The sequence below is a fragment of the Sturnus vulgaris genome, chromosome 14 (genome assembly GCF_052056855.1).
Source record: "Sturnus vulgaris isolate bStuVul1 chromosome 14, bStuVul1.hap1, whole genome shotgun sequence".
Taxonomy (NCBI): Eukaryota; Metazoa; Chordata; class Aves; order Passeriformes; family Sturnidae; genus Sturnus; species Sturnus vulgaris.
This window is the reverse complement of record NC_142256.1, coordinates 11,879,747-11,893,652: the sequence shown is the minus strand read 5'-3', so window position 1 is coordinate 11,893,652 and position 13,906 is coordinate 11,879,747. Positions and strand designations below refer to the sequence as shown.

General features: G+C 47.1%; 1 long non-coding RNA gene across 7 annotated transcripts; it reads right to left on the bottom strand.

Annotated features, from left to right (window-relative positions):
• Positions 1 to 4,583: 4,583 nt before the first annotated feature.
• On the bottom strand, positions 4,584 to 13,430 carry LOC148222148 (uncharacterized). 7 transcript variants are annotated; one of them, XR_015806741.1, is made up of 4 exons: positions 13,277 to 13,430; positions 12,606 to 12,760; positions 10,164 to 10,238; positions 4,584 to 9,254 (listed from the first exon to the last, which is right to left on the bottom strand). It is a non-coding gene; the product is annotated as an uncharacterized LOC148222148 (long non-coding RNA). The 7 variants fall into 7 exon arrangements; XR_015806746.1 differs by lacking the exon at positions 13,277 to 13,430 and adding exons at positions 11,567 to 11,668; positions 13,112 to 13,258 and having other exon boundaries at positions 4,584 to 10,238; positions 12,594 to 12,760; XR_015806744.1 differs by lacking the exon at positions 13,277 to 13,430 and adding exons at positions 10,709 to 11,668; positions 13,112 to 13,241 and having other exon boundaries at positions 4,584 to 10,238; positions 12,594 to 12,760.
• Positions 13,431 to 13,906: the final 476 nt, after the last annotated feature.

The window sequence follows — 13,906 nt, the reverse complement described above, 5'->3', positions numbered from 1 at the left end:
ATTGGCACAGATGTAGGAGCCATCTCCTTTATATTTTGATAGCCACAGCACATGAGACAGGATGGGTTCATAAAGCACCCCCCAGCTGCCCTGCAGAAATAAGGTCACATGAAACAGCCACCTCCATGCAGGCTGGGGATACCCAAATCTCTAGTGGGCAGGTAAAATTGGGTTTTGGCGGCTGTGGAGGAATTGCCCCAGCTCCCAGGGCCCTGGAACACAGCAGGGACACTGGAAATTCATTCACCAGTCTTGTTATGCTGGTTGGCAGCTACCAGGTTTGGGTTGCTTGTGGAGGGATTCACCCTGGGCTGGCTTAGAAACATCTGTGTCCTGATCCCCATGAAGGTGTGCAGGGTCCTGCAATGTCACCCTGCCACCACTCCTGCCCCCCAGGATAGAATCATAGAGTGGTTTAGGATGGAAAACCCTCTTAGACCATCCAGTCCAATTATTAACCCAGCACCACTGTGTTCCCTGCTGAACCACATCCCCAAGTGCCACATGCACATGCCTTTTGAGGACAACACTCCCACAAAATCTTTTCATTCCCATTCTACTATTGCCAACTTTTTTCTTGCAAAGCATTCCCTCACCCGCCCCCCAAAAAAAGAACAAAACAGAAATCAAGAGTGCATAAAGATTTTTATCTGTAGCCAGAGGGCTCTGGGAGTGTGTCTGCCTGACTGGTGGTGGGGAGGGCTGGCTCCATGGGGAGGGCAGGTTCCATGGGGAGGGCTGGCTCCATGGGGAAGGTTGGCTCCCAGGGACCCCCAGCTCTGCAGGGAGCCCTGACCAGCTGCAGACCTCAGCACAGGGCTGGCCAGGGCTCACCATGCACCAGATTGCAGTGAAAGGTTTTATTGCCCAGTCGGTTCACCCATATCAGTCAGCTATTTAGCTGAAGGGGAGGCTCCATTCAAAGCCAGTTTACAGCAGAGGCTTTATTTTTATTTTAAAAGCATCTGGAAATTAAAAATCCCCTTTGGCATTCATCCACTTTGGAGAGAGAGCCAGGCCTGTTGTCTGGCCAAGCCGCCCTGCTCTAGCTGAGCTGGGTGGATCCAGTGCTGGGACATTTTTCTAACTTGACCAGGAATGGGATGTTGGCTTTCTTCCAGCAGCTCCATGAACTCCCCACACCAAGTGTTGGTTTGGTCCTCACACAGCATGTGTCCCACAGCAGGATGTCACTCAGAGGCATTCAGGGTGAGCTGTGCCCTCCCCCAGCCCAGGGATATCTATGAGGTCCTTGGTCAGGACAAAGAGCAATGGGATGGGTGTAGGGTTCACCTCAGGTGAAGGGCAACCATGCAAAACATGGTTTGTTTATTCCCATTGTGGGATGGCTGCAGGTCTGACAGATGACTCTGCCCAGGGCTGGCTGAACCTGGAGGCACAGGCATGCTGAGTTTATAGCAGAGCCCTGGTAAATTCTCCATGAGCAGTCTTTCCCCCCACCAAATCCATAACATTTTATTGAATTTTTCCTCAGCAGAGTGGCAGACCCAAGGTGGGGGTCATCCCTTGGGTCAAGAGGTGTTTGGAGAATGGAAAAAACTGCCTGCATGCAGTTATTGTTGCACAGACCTGCTTTTCATCCTGCAGGCAAAGAGTAGGCACTGGAAATCTCCAGGCTGCTCTGGCAGCTGGCACATCTGTCTGCCCAGCCCCGTGTGCCCCTTCACTGTGGCTCCTCAGCAGGAAGGCACGTTAGTCTGGAACAAGGCAGAGAACAGAGTGATGACAAGGATTCATCCATTCTGTGTCACAGGAAATGGAGAAGCCCCTGTCCAGCAGCTTGGGATTGCCACTATGGAGACTGAACCTGCTAAGTGCATCAGCTGCAAGGCAGAACAGCATCTTTGATCCCAAAAGTGGGTGAGGTGAACAACCATGTTCAGCAAGGAGCTGAGGATCTCCAGACACAGCTTTCACCAACATCCCAGGAGGGCCTGGGCTGCCCTCCTGCCCTGGAGGTGGGAGCTCCACAGCCTGGGGCAGCTGCAGCCAGAGGAGTGTTCCCTGCCTGATCCGTGCCTGGAGGGAATGAGGATTATTGCTTGTGAGTGTCTTTTCTGGCAGGACAGGAAGGGAATACCCACCAGGCTGGGAGAGGGGATCAAACAGGCCAGGAACCACAAACTCTCAGCCCATCCTTCCCAACCTGCCCTGTCCCACCGGCTCCTTCTTCCAGGCACAGTCCCCACCCCTGCTCCAGCATGTCAGCACTGCAGAGGATGGGGCTGTTCCTCCCCACGTCCTGCTGCACAGGAGCTGCTGTGGGAAAGACCAATTCCACCAATGGCACAGGCCAGTGAGGGCCAGGCATGAGGAGACATGAGCAGGACTCTTCTCTAATCTTAGCTAAGCCCTTGCAAAGCCCTGCTGCACAGACACCAAGTGACTTCTTCAGAGTCTCATAAAACTGAAAAACCTGTGGCCAGACCCTTATGGCAATGGCAGCACGCCCTCTTAACACAAAGCCTATCTTCCGACATGGGATTTCAAGTCCCCCTTTCAAAGTATGGAAGCATTAGATCTTTCCAAAGAAAGGATTTCCTGAATTATTCTAACACTGAAAAAAATAATGTATTCTTCCCTGGCTCTCGCAGGCCGTTGAAGTACTTGGCTGAATTTTTTTTCTAAAAAAAACCCCCAAAAGCCAGAGTCATGACATAAGAACATAAGAACAGGATCTTGTACTTAGAAGGGACATGAACCTCCAGAGCAGGCTGTGCTACCAACTCTGCCTGCAATAATAGCTGCCAACTTTGTGAGCATTGTACATTGTTTAAAGAATCTAATCAAGTTATATATTCCTTTTGAAGTCAGACAACTTTGATTTAACAATGGCTTCAGAGCTTTGAAAAACTCAATCTTTTCTAGTTTGTCTTTCATGATAGTTCCTTACCTGTCTCCCATTGCTGAATAAATCATTATAAACATAAACCAGATGCCTAATGCTTACAATAACTTTAGAGAGCCCTGCTTCCCCCAAGATGTATGGGCAATGACTAACACACTTTTAGCCTCCAGACTTAATTTAAAGCATTCTGGAATTGTGCACTGGTGAGATGAAGGCTGCCCAAGACAATAACTTTTACATTAAATATAATCTCTCTCTTTAGCGGCAACAAAGTCAAGGTTGTTCTTCTTCAGCCCTGGTGTCTCAGCTGGCCACGGGCACTCTGTGAGCCTGAAGGCACTGGAAAAGGAAGACCAAGTTGAAGAAAATGAAGTGTTTGTGTTTGAATGCATGGGAGCAGCAGGTTATGTGAGTTGCAGCGAGCGTGCAGCAGTCAGGCACTGCTCCTCACAGCCAAGTCAGCGCTGTTTCCAGCAAAGCTGTGACAGGGGACAGTGCTGAGCCTCCGGACACATCATCTCCCTCTGGCAGAGCAGCAAACTCGAGCTGCCCGCAGCCTCTGCCAGCGGCTGAGCTGCAGCCCTTTGGAACCTGGAGCTCACCTTGCCTGAGGACAGGCGAGGGGTGTGTGGGGCAGTGCAGGGGGCTGTGCTGGTGGAGGATGAGAGCTCCTGACCCAGAGACCTCAGCCTGCCGAGCGCCTGCAGCTAACAGCTGCTCCAGAGCTGCTCCACGGGGAATATATTGCTTAACAAAGGAACACATTTAAATGCATTACTTGCACAGCTAAATTAGTGTCTGGAGATTGAGCTCTGGCAAAGAAACAAAGTTTTGAAAGTTTCCTTCGGTATTCTTTCACTTTCCTATGTCTGTGCACACTAAGCCTGCAATTGGGTTAATCTTGCCGTTTTATTTTCACAATTTTATCACCCCTGTTCTACAAGGTTTGCTGTCTTCCTTGGTTTGGTTATTTGAAGCAATCACCAAAAAGTGGAGAGAAGGAGAAAAGATGGGAGGAAATCTCTGGGCCTGCCCAAGTTAAGGAAATTAATGTTAGATAAACCCTTCCATGCAGAGGTGCTTTGCCCTTGTGACGCAGCGTGGCACAGTGGGACGCTCAGTACAGAATTTCCTGACACAGACTGAACTAAAAGGAACCATTGCTAAAAATACACCAAAAAGGAGGCTCATGTGGAGCTTGAGGGGGATTATTTCTCCTCCCTGAACTTCATAGAAATACCCCTGGTGTTTTGAGGGACCTTTTGTGGCAGCCCGGTCACACTGAAGTCCAAGGATGTGTTTGAAACCCTTGCAAAGATACCCCATGAAAAATAAACACACCCCGAAATGACCAGAGGGAGATTTTCCAGAAGTTCACCCCTTGCATGAAATTTGTGTTACCTTTGCATCACAGCTTAGCCTTTCCTAATTTCCAGCTGCTTGGTAAAGCTTCAGCCCTGGACTGTTAGGTTTTTTTTCATTCTAATTTTCAAATGAAACCTCACTAAATTATTTTATATGGGGAGCAAAGTAAAGCACAGAGTGGCTTGAGGGAAGGAAAAACTCCAGACCCAGCATCTCCCAGGAAAATTTTGCCACCTGTTTCACTTTTGTGCTCAACAACAGGAGAGGTCCTTGCCAAACCAGACCCCACCAGCTCTCCAGCCACACTTGCAGCACCACCAAATCCATCTCCAGAGGAGGTACTAGGGCATTAGAATATAGAAGACTGTAATTTATATACTTTAAGCCACATTTTTGATTATGGTGGATAGCAAGCAAACCCTGAAAATCATCTTTTACAGAAAACTTATTCTAGATGATGTTTTTCCCTTATAAAGAATGATTTACCTGTCTCTGTGGGGTTGTACTTTTTGTACAATAGAGCACATGTCTGTTCTGGTGCCTTACATACGAGATACAGATCCCAGGCAAGCAGCTGGGGTATTGTGGAGTTTCCATGACAAATGGGAATCCTTTACAGGCAGCTTTCATTTTTTCATCTGCAAGCCTCAATACATTGGCAGTTGTCAGAGTCCTGTGAACTTTCATATCAATTATGCCTTCACCACTACAAATGCTTTCAAATTAACAACCAGCCACATTTCCTCTCTATGACCAAGCAGGAAAAAAAATGAAGAGAAAAGACAGAAATTATTACATTACAGAATACCTTCTCCTCAGTCCCACTTAGCAATCGCTTTGTAAAGTGATCTGAAAGGTTATTTACATTGGGATACAACTAAGGGGATGAATAAGAGCAAACTCTCCAAAAGGGGATCACAGCTGTTTCCTTTCTTATCCCTGCCCTCAAGTCGGTGTCAGGCAGAAGCTTCACAAAATAGTAAGGAAGATGCATTTTAAGTAATCTCACAAATATATTTTTGTTTCAATTTTTTGCTTATTGCTTTTTCCAGTTCCTGTTTGCCTTTGCACAGGGGTATCTTAAATCTGTGCATGGACAAGGGCAGGCACAGGGACAACAACCCCTTCTGCAGGAGCAGATCCACTGCTGCATTGGCAGTGACAGGAGGAATAGAATAACAGGAGGAATAGAATAAAAAGCAAGACAGAATTGCAAGAGGAAAGTTTTCTAGCAGAATACTGCAGAGCTGTCCCATCATTGCTGACACATGTGGTGGGATGTACAGCAAAAAGCTGGAATCCTGGAATCACAGCCCAGCACCTTTTCTGACTATGACATCGGGGTCCCAGGTGTCCATTTGATCTGGCACAATGATCTTACATCTGAAAATAGTGAGAGAGATATTAAAAAATTAAGGAAATTCAGTATTTCACAGTCTTTTCTCATGACTTGGAATTCTTCCTGTTAATTTCTCCATCTTTTGACAGTGCCTTTTCAAACCATGATCAACGGCCCCATCTGCTTGGCAATGAGAAGTGGAGTCTCAGTCTTTGATGAGGACTTGCAGGGCTCCAAGACCTTCGATGGTCACTGGTGGGAGATCACATTCAGGCAACCCCAGGGATCCTCCTGGTCTGGCAGCCTATGGATAAAATCTGTATGAGTGACTTAATATCCTCAAAAAATTGCCATGGTGAGTAATCCCCTGAGATTTGGTGTTGCCTTCATAAACACAGGCTGTCCTTTTTTATATTTAAACATCAAAGGATGCCATTTGCTTTTAAAGTGATGTTTGGTGTTAATATTCTGCTCCTACAGGCCAGTTGGATCGTGGGGAGGACACAGCCATCTCAAAATAAAGCTCTGCTCTGCTGACTGATAGGCTTGAAAAATTGTGCAACAAATGCAGATGCACAACTCATTTATATGAGACACAACTGGTGGCAGAGAGTGTTCTGTCCTGGAAATGTGCACACATGTTTTATTTCTGCCTTCACTGAGAAGAAGACAGAATTTTGTGTTCCTGTACTTTTTATAACTCTTCCCTCACCCTGCTGTAACTTGTGGCAAAATTTTAGCCCTGAAGAGCTGCAGTGGGGGAGTTTTACCAGGGGGACTCCTTTATGCCACAGGTTCAACCAAGAGGAACTGTCAGGGTGTAGGTTCAGCCCCAGTTTCTCTGTCCAAATAGTGATGCAAAAATCAGAAAAGTAGCAAGTTTTATTATGCTTGTACTTCTGGGGCAGAATGTGGATCTTCAGTGACTTCTGGGGATGAAGGTGCCTGGGCTGTTTCTTCTCATCCCTGTTTCTTGCACAGCTTTAAGTGCTGTAGGAGAGGAGATCACAGCAGAGAGAAAGGAAGATACAAACCCCTCTTTTCTTAGCCTCTTGGCTGAACTCCAAGTATTTTAAGCATTTCTGCTAGGGGTTGATTCCCCCAGCGAGCCCCAGAGCTCTCATCTCTGATAGCTGTAAATCAAAGATTGTTCACAGGAGATCAGCACATGCCAATACTGCTTTAGGCTTTATGGCATGTACACTTCATATATCGACACCAATGGGCCATCCCTCCCTGCAAGCCCTCTACTGAACTCACAGTTGTGTTTTGATTTAGTGGGCAGGGGGAAAAAAGCACAATGGAAATAATACAAATGATTACATGCAAAGATCTGTTCATCTTGTGAGATCCCTTGTAAATAATTTAACGAAGATCTTTAGTAAGTCACACTCTAAGGTAAAAAATTGGTCCACTTTAAACCCTGCTTTTCCAATTTGGATGTTTAAATCAGTGCTGCAGTCTTTTAAAACAGCCAGATCCTGTAGAAATTGCCATAGAGAGACAGACACAGAGTTCTAGTTGCCAAGTGTAAAGGAGAAAAATGTGAGAAACTCTGTAACAGGCAAACGTGGGGTAATCTCCTTTCCCCCAGAAGAGCTCATCCAAGCCCTGGAGACTAGTTAAAATATTAAAGCTTGAGGTTTTGCCCTTCCCAAACCACTGTTCACTTGAACTCTGTAGTGATGGTTTTCTCCACAGGAAGATTCAGCAAAGCTTTTGATAATTTTATGGGAACACCTCATTGCATATTCGAAGTATTCCCTTCACCATCTCTCTCCCAGAAGGACACGATCCTCTGCAGTAAATTCCAGCTGGAGGCAGCACATCTCAGGGCTGCTGGGTCCCTGCCCGTGTGGAGCTCCAGGGCACGGGCGAGGCTCGTGCGAGGAGCGTGGATCCCTCCCCAGGCGACACCTGATTCCCAGAAAAGGGAGTGCGGGGTAATTAGTCACTGTAAAACACTCTAACGAGGCTAAAGAAACGGGAATTACCCACGCTCCGGCAAAACCAAGTGCTTTATACGACTTGAGATGCAGTTGGAGGAATCTGGCTAATCTTTTACTCTCCTAGTAAATCATTCATTGAGGCCATCTGTGAAATATGAGAAGAGCAGCTTCAACCCAAGATTCCCGCTTAGCAAAGCTCTTACTGCCTTGGCCGGAAAGAAGCTTTCCTGATAAAGCTGATAGCTGGTCCAAGCCCTCATGATTTCCAGCGGCAGGAATCCTGCTGGGGAGATGAGAGAAGCAGCCCTTGGAAGTCCTGAAGTAGAGCCATGCACTACAGCAAAATTAAAGGGAACAAAAGAAAGATAAAATCCACAGCACTCGCCAGGGCCTGGCCCTGATGTGCCCCTCGATGCTCCCAGGTCCAGTGGCCTCTGCAGACAGGTCTGACCAACAGCCCCCAGACAAATCCCAACCTCTCTGGGACATGGAGCATTCATGGAGCTCTGGAACAGCACCAAGGAAAATATCCTGTGCCTTGATGGCCAAGATTGAACTGGGGTTTTCTTCAAGAAGTGTGGATGCCCATCTGGAAAGTGATATTCAGCTCTCACAGCTGAACCCAGAAGTCAAAATTCCCTGCTTCAGGAAAGTTCATGCCTGAATCAAATGAGTACAGTGTGAGATCATGTAATAATTCATCCAAAACACCCCTACCAACTCCCCACACCAGGCTGCTTGTCTGTGTCCTTTACCCAGACTTGATAGATTTTTAAGAAACAGTCAGTCTTTCTCCTCAGGTGTTACTACTAACCTGGGGATAGAAGGAAGTTCCTGGGCAAATATTTCATATGGCAAAATAAATAAAATTTTGGTTTACAAGAGAAATGGGCTGAGCACCTAAGCAGAGTATTCAAGGACACAAGTTACAATCCACCTCCTTTGGGAATTAAGACAATGCAGTTTTTTAAGGCTTTTTTTTTTTATATCTTGTAGCTTCCAAACTCTTAGGATCTGCAATTCCCAGGTGACTCAGTGGCTAGTAGGAACAGAGAGTTTCAAAGTGAAAGACGAGATGCACCAATTCCTAGAGCCAAGTGCTTGAAGGGAAGTGAAGCAAAGGCCCAAATAAGAGACAAAATAAGAGCTCAGAAGGGCTGGAGGCAAAAGCCCTCAGTCTTACCTGGTGCTGGGCTCTCAGGGAAGGCCAGATTTGCACACAAAGAGGCTGAGCACATCCCACCTTTGAACTGTGTCAAATCCCTGTTGCATGAATCCAGACATTTATATTGTGTTTGGGTGTTGTCCTGCAGAACTACAGCCGTGGAAGGGAAAATCTCCTGCCCTGTGCTTCAGCTGAGCCAAAACATGCGTGGTTTAGTGTTCAAGTCTTGGTCCAAATCACAGCCCCCTTGATGGCCAAGTAAACTTGGGGAAGTGATTACCTCTTGGGACAGCATGGTGGATAAACTGTAGGAGCAAAGATCCCCTTTGCCATGGGAACTTCAACCAAAGTTTGGTGTGACAATCCCTCCAAGTTGTGGTTTGTAAGATTTTAACTCTTCTTTCTGTTTTTCTTGGCTACCTAGTGTTTGTTCCACGGACCTTGGGGTCAGTAACTCTGTAGAATACATCAAATTTTCTGCCTTCTCCATAAAATCTCCTCAGATCTAAGTGAAACAGCATCTCATTGACCATTATCCCAACAAGTTTATTAGTGATGCGTTTTCTGCTGTGGAGAGAAACAGGTCAAGTTGTTTTATTTTGGTTTTAAAAGTGAGGGGTTCTTCCTTGCCACTTCCTAACTGCTGAAGAAAGTATTTCACCCTGTGCATCAGCTGAGGCTTTAAGGAAGCACTTCCTCTAGCCCTCATTAAGTGTAATAAGCACTATAAATGCCCTTTCCTGTAATGCTGTTTCTATTCCCAGCACATTCTGTACCATCCCTGGTAGTCAGGGCTGTGTGGGTACAAATCTCAGCTTGGATCACTGAAAACAGACACAGTCTGGAAGGAGCAGCAGCAGGGAGGGCAGCTGGCATCCCCTGCCCCAGGTCAGAAGTAAAGTAGAGGAGGAGGAAAGAGAAAACCAAAGGGTAGCAGAGAAGTGTTCAACCTCAGCAAGACCAAGGACGTGCCATGGCTGTGGCACTGGAAACTGCCTGAGCAAAGCTGCTGAGGAGATGTGCCCCAACACACCAAAGCCAGTGCAGGAAGGAAATCTCCATGTCAGCTGGGCTCTGGGATTTTCTATTTGTCAGCCAGGACTTGTGTAGTTCAGCAGAAAGCTGCCCTGGCCTCCCCAGCACAGCAAGATTGGTGCATCCTCCACCTTCCAAATCACAGAATGCAGGCTGCAGAAGCATCTGTTATAAATCCTCTTCTCTGGGCAAGGGCAGGAAGCACAACTTTCACAAGACTCTCTTAAACTGGAGAAAGTCATCCAGGCCTTTTCTTTGGAAGCACTGCACCTCTCCTGGAACCCTTTGTAATCTAAGTTGTTTAGAAAGTAAATGAAACTGAGTAAGCCAGAGAGGCAGTAATGGTTATTTCTCCAAGAAGGAAAAGCTTAATTTTACCATAGGGATCTTGCCTCTGCCATGACCCCTCCAACAGCTCACAGGAACACAGAAAGAATTTACCAGCAGTGAGGACTGGTTCATCTTGCAAATTTGTGAAGAGTTTCATCTTAGTTCATAACAGCAATATCCTTGATCCTGGAAGAAAAAAAAACAAACAACAAACACACACACACTCAAATAAACAGCACCTAGTCCTCAGCTAGTAACACTCAGCTTCTCCACAGCTTGTAGCATCCTCCTTTTTCCGTCTAACCAAGACAGAATTAGGGCTTGTAACCTCTTTGGAGACTTTCTTGCAGCTGAGATGATCAGTGCACGAAGAGCAGTGAACATTTCACAGGCAGCAACCCTGGAGGGGCTGGTCCCAGAGAAGGTGAGAGGACAGCGAGCAGGACAAGGATTACCAGGCTCAGAACCATTTGTGCTTGCTCAAGGTTGGTGTTTGTGCAGCTGATTGGTAAGTGAGATCAGCAGGATTTTTCTATCTAATCTAAGCAAGCAGTTGGGTTTTACTCAAGTAATTCTTCTAAGGGATAATAATGTCTTATTATGACTAGAGGGCTTATTACTAGAACGCTGTACAAAATTCAATAATCTGAACTCACCAAATAGTGTCCCTCTTGTGGGAGCTTCAGCTGTTTGAGAGGAGCCCCAGAGTTGTGTGATCATCCCTAAAACCTTCTCCCCTAAGTTCCAGCTTTGGAGAACAAGTTGTTCATCATATGCTGAATTCAACCTTGGAGTAACTCCAGTGAAAACAAAAGGAGTAACAACAGGAATGGATTAGGCCCAATTGCTTTCACATTTCTCCAACATGAATTTTCAACTCCAATACTAAAGGAGGAGTCAAAAAAACCCAACCCAACTCATGGCACAGAGACAAATATACTCCAAAATATGAGTCTACTTGTGATGTGACCTCGTGCCCTTTGGAAAGTACACCAAGGAGGGCTTCCCAAAGCCTACCTAGGGAAAAAACTCTGCTATCATCTGGCAGGAGCAATATATATTCCTGTTTCTGCCACTGTACTGTACCATTTTTTGTACAGAATGGTTCAAACCCTGCAGTTCTAGGCTGCTACATTTGTGACTACTGACCTTACACGTCTGAAAAAAACCAGTATCTGCCAAGCTGAGATATAAAGTCATGAGGATTTAATTTAATTTCATAAAAACATACTGAGGGAGATTAAACAGTGTGTTCTCTGCACTAGCCCCATTTTCCAGAGGGAGCTGTGCTCAGATCAGGAGAGGGCACAGTCTCACCTACAAAATCTCATCTGACAGATCATCACCTTGGCATCTCTCTGGTTAAACAGAAGTGAACAAGAAGAGAGGAAGTGGAATAAGGACAGAGACAGAGAACCCCAAGCTCCCCCACTGACTGTCGAGCCCTGCTTTCTTGCAGTGCTTGCTACACCACTCACTCATTAGCTTTTAAGTAAGTTCCTTCTAACTTTGACCTGCTGTTTCCTGCCAGGGCTGATGAGCCACGAGTGCAGAGTCGCTTCCTCTGGGCCAGTTCCTCAGAGCACACACTTCCAGTGGCTGCCACATTAAGTTAGCTGAAGAAAAAAAATGTTGCTCTTGTTTTCACTGGAGTTATTCTCAGTGAAATTCCCAGGCTATTCCAGTGTGTCGTAAAGGGGGTAACACAATTATCCAGTGATCAAAGAACTAAACTGCAAGTCAGAAATCCTGGGTTCAATTTCCAACTCATATTCAACCAACACTAACCATATGCCCTCTCTGTGTCTCCACACACTCGAGGGCTTCAATAATAATGATGACTCTCAAAGCTACTCCTAAACAAATAAGAAGCTTATGAAACATCACAGAAGCACAAAATATTGAGGCCACGTTTGACCCATGAGCTTCTCAAGATAAGTGCAGAGCTTTGTCCAGCTGACAGGCTGGAAGTGGAGGAGTTCGGCTCAGCTGCTATCTAGCTCAGAAATCACTGCACATTGTTTGCAAACTTATCAGGAGTGACTTGAATTGTGAATTAGCTTGAGCAAGGCAGCTGGCAGGCTGCTGAGGCATACAATGCCTGCTGAATCTGCACTTCCTGCTGGAGACGTGCGAAGGAGAAGGCAAACTATGAAAGAGCAGAGAAACCGCTCCCAGCTCCAGTCAAAACTACGTGCAGCCCAGGCACAACAAGGCCAGCCACGGATCCAGGGGCCAAACCAGAATTCCCAGCAGCAGCAGCTCTGACAGTGCTCAGCCTCAGCACAGCACTCGCTGTGGAGGGATCCCAAAGCCCTTTGGGAAGATCATGAGGCTCCCCACCCTCCCCCAGCTCCTTCCCAGCCTGGGTAAGGTCACAGAGCTGGAGGGCAGCAGTTGGACCATCCCAGCCCTGTGACCCTGCAGACAGCTCTCACACACAGCCCAGAGCTGGTGCTGCTCTGTTTTACACCTTGATTTTCAGGGAATAACCTAATCTCTGTCAAAAGCAGCAACAGAGACCCAATCTGGCAGCCTTACCTGAGCACTCACCTGGACAGGGCACCAGGGCAGGGCTCCGTGGCTGGACACTCTCCATGCAGGCAGACATTCCCTGTGTGCTGCAGGTTACAGAGCTGCACATTCTCCAAGATCCAGGTCTGTGTGTGCCCTCTCAGAAATAACAGGAAGATGCTTCCTGCGTGCATCTGATGGGAACATTGCAGCATCAGCACTTGGGAAAAACCCCAGCTTGTACACTGCAATCCCCTAAACCCAACCAAAATGTGCCACTTTCAGCAGGCTCCTGAAAGGCTCCACGGAGCTGGGAAAACAGCCAACGTGCAATGTACTCCTAGGAAAGCTCTCTCGCTGTGAGCAGGGCCTCCTCATTCATTTCAGGTTGTCAGTAAATTTGATCCAAGTCCCCTCTTAGCACAGGATTGCATTATCCTTACAGCCACAGAGAACCTTTATTTTAATCAGCTTTAAGGTTATTAGCATGAAGGCCAAACCCTCACTCTGGGAAGTTAGTGTTGACTCTGAAAGGAAGAGGTTACCTTGCAAGTGAAAAGGAAGAAAACATTAGAAGCTCCTAGCAGCAGGAGCCGCAGGGTCAGCGCAGCCCAGAGCACTTCAGGCAGTGTCACCGCTGCTCACCAAACACCGCCCTGTGCTTTGCAAGCCACGAGACGCCATCCCGTGGCCATCCCGATCCCACAAACCTCCCCCGGCTCGTCCAAAACTCCCAGTGCAGTCAGGGATGCTCTGTTCTCTGGCACTGCAGCTGGCTCTGAGTCCTTCATGCTCCATGCTCTTTGATGCTCATGTAAAGCAAGGCTGAAAAAGTTCTGCTTTTCTTTTTATTTTTGCTTTTCTTCTGATTTACTTCCCCAAAAAGCCCGCCAGAGAGGCGCAGGCTGTAGGATGTGACTGCTGCCTGCATCCAGCTGTACCACAGCCTTTCTCCCCCAGTAAGAGCCTTCTGTTGGCAGCAGGGATAACCCCGACACTCTGCAGGAAAATCCTCGTGTTCTCCACAGCCAGAGTGTGCACCAGCCTGCTGCTGGGCCATATCCTTCCTGCTGGGTCACATTCCTCCCCCTGCTCACTTATGGTGCTTTATCTGCAGTCCCTCGTCCCACCAGCACTCCCACAGTGCCCAGAGCTTCTGGGGCACTGTCCTAGGTTACAACATAAAGATGTGCCCGAAAGTCTGTATTCTATCACCATCTGTTAAAACCAGCTGGGACAGTGTTTTTTATCTTTTCCATACCCATCCTTCCTCCAGGGAGATGTCTCCTGTTAATGATCCATTCAGCCCCAGTTTATGACTGATAAAATTACATCATCCC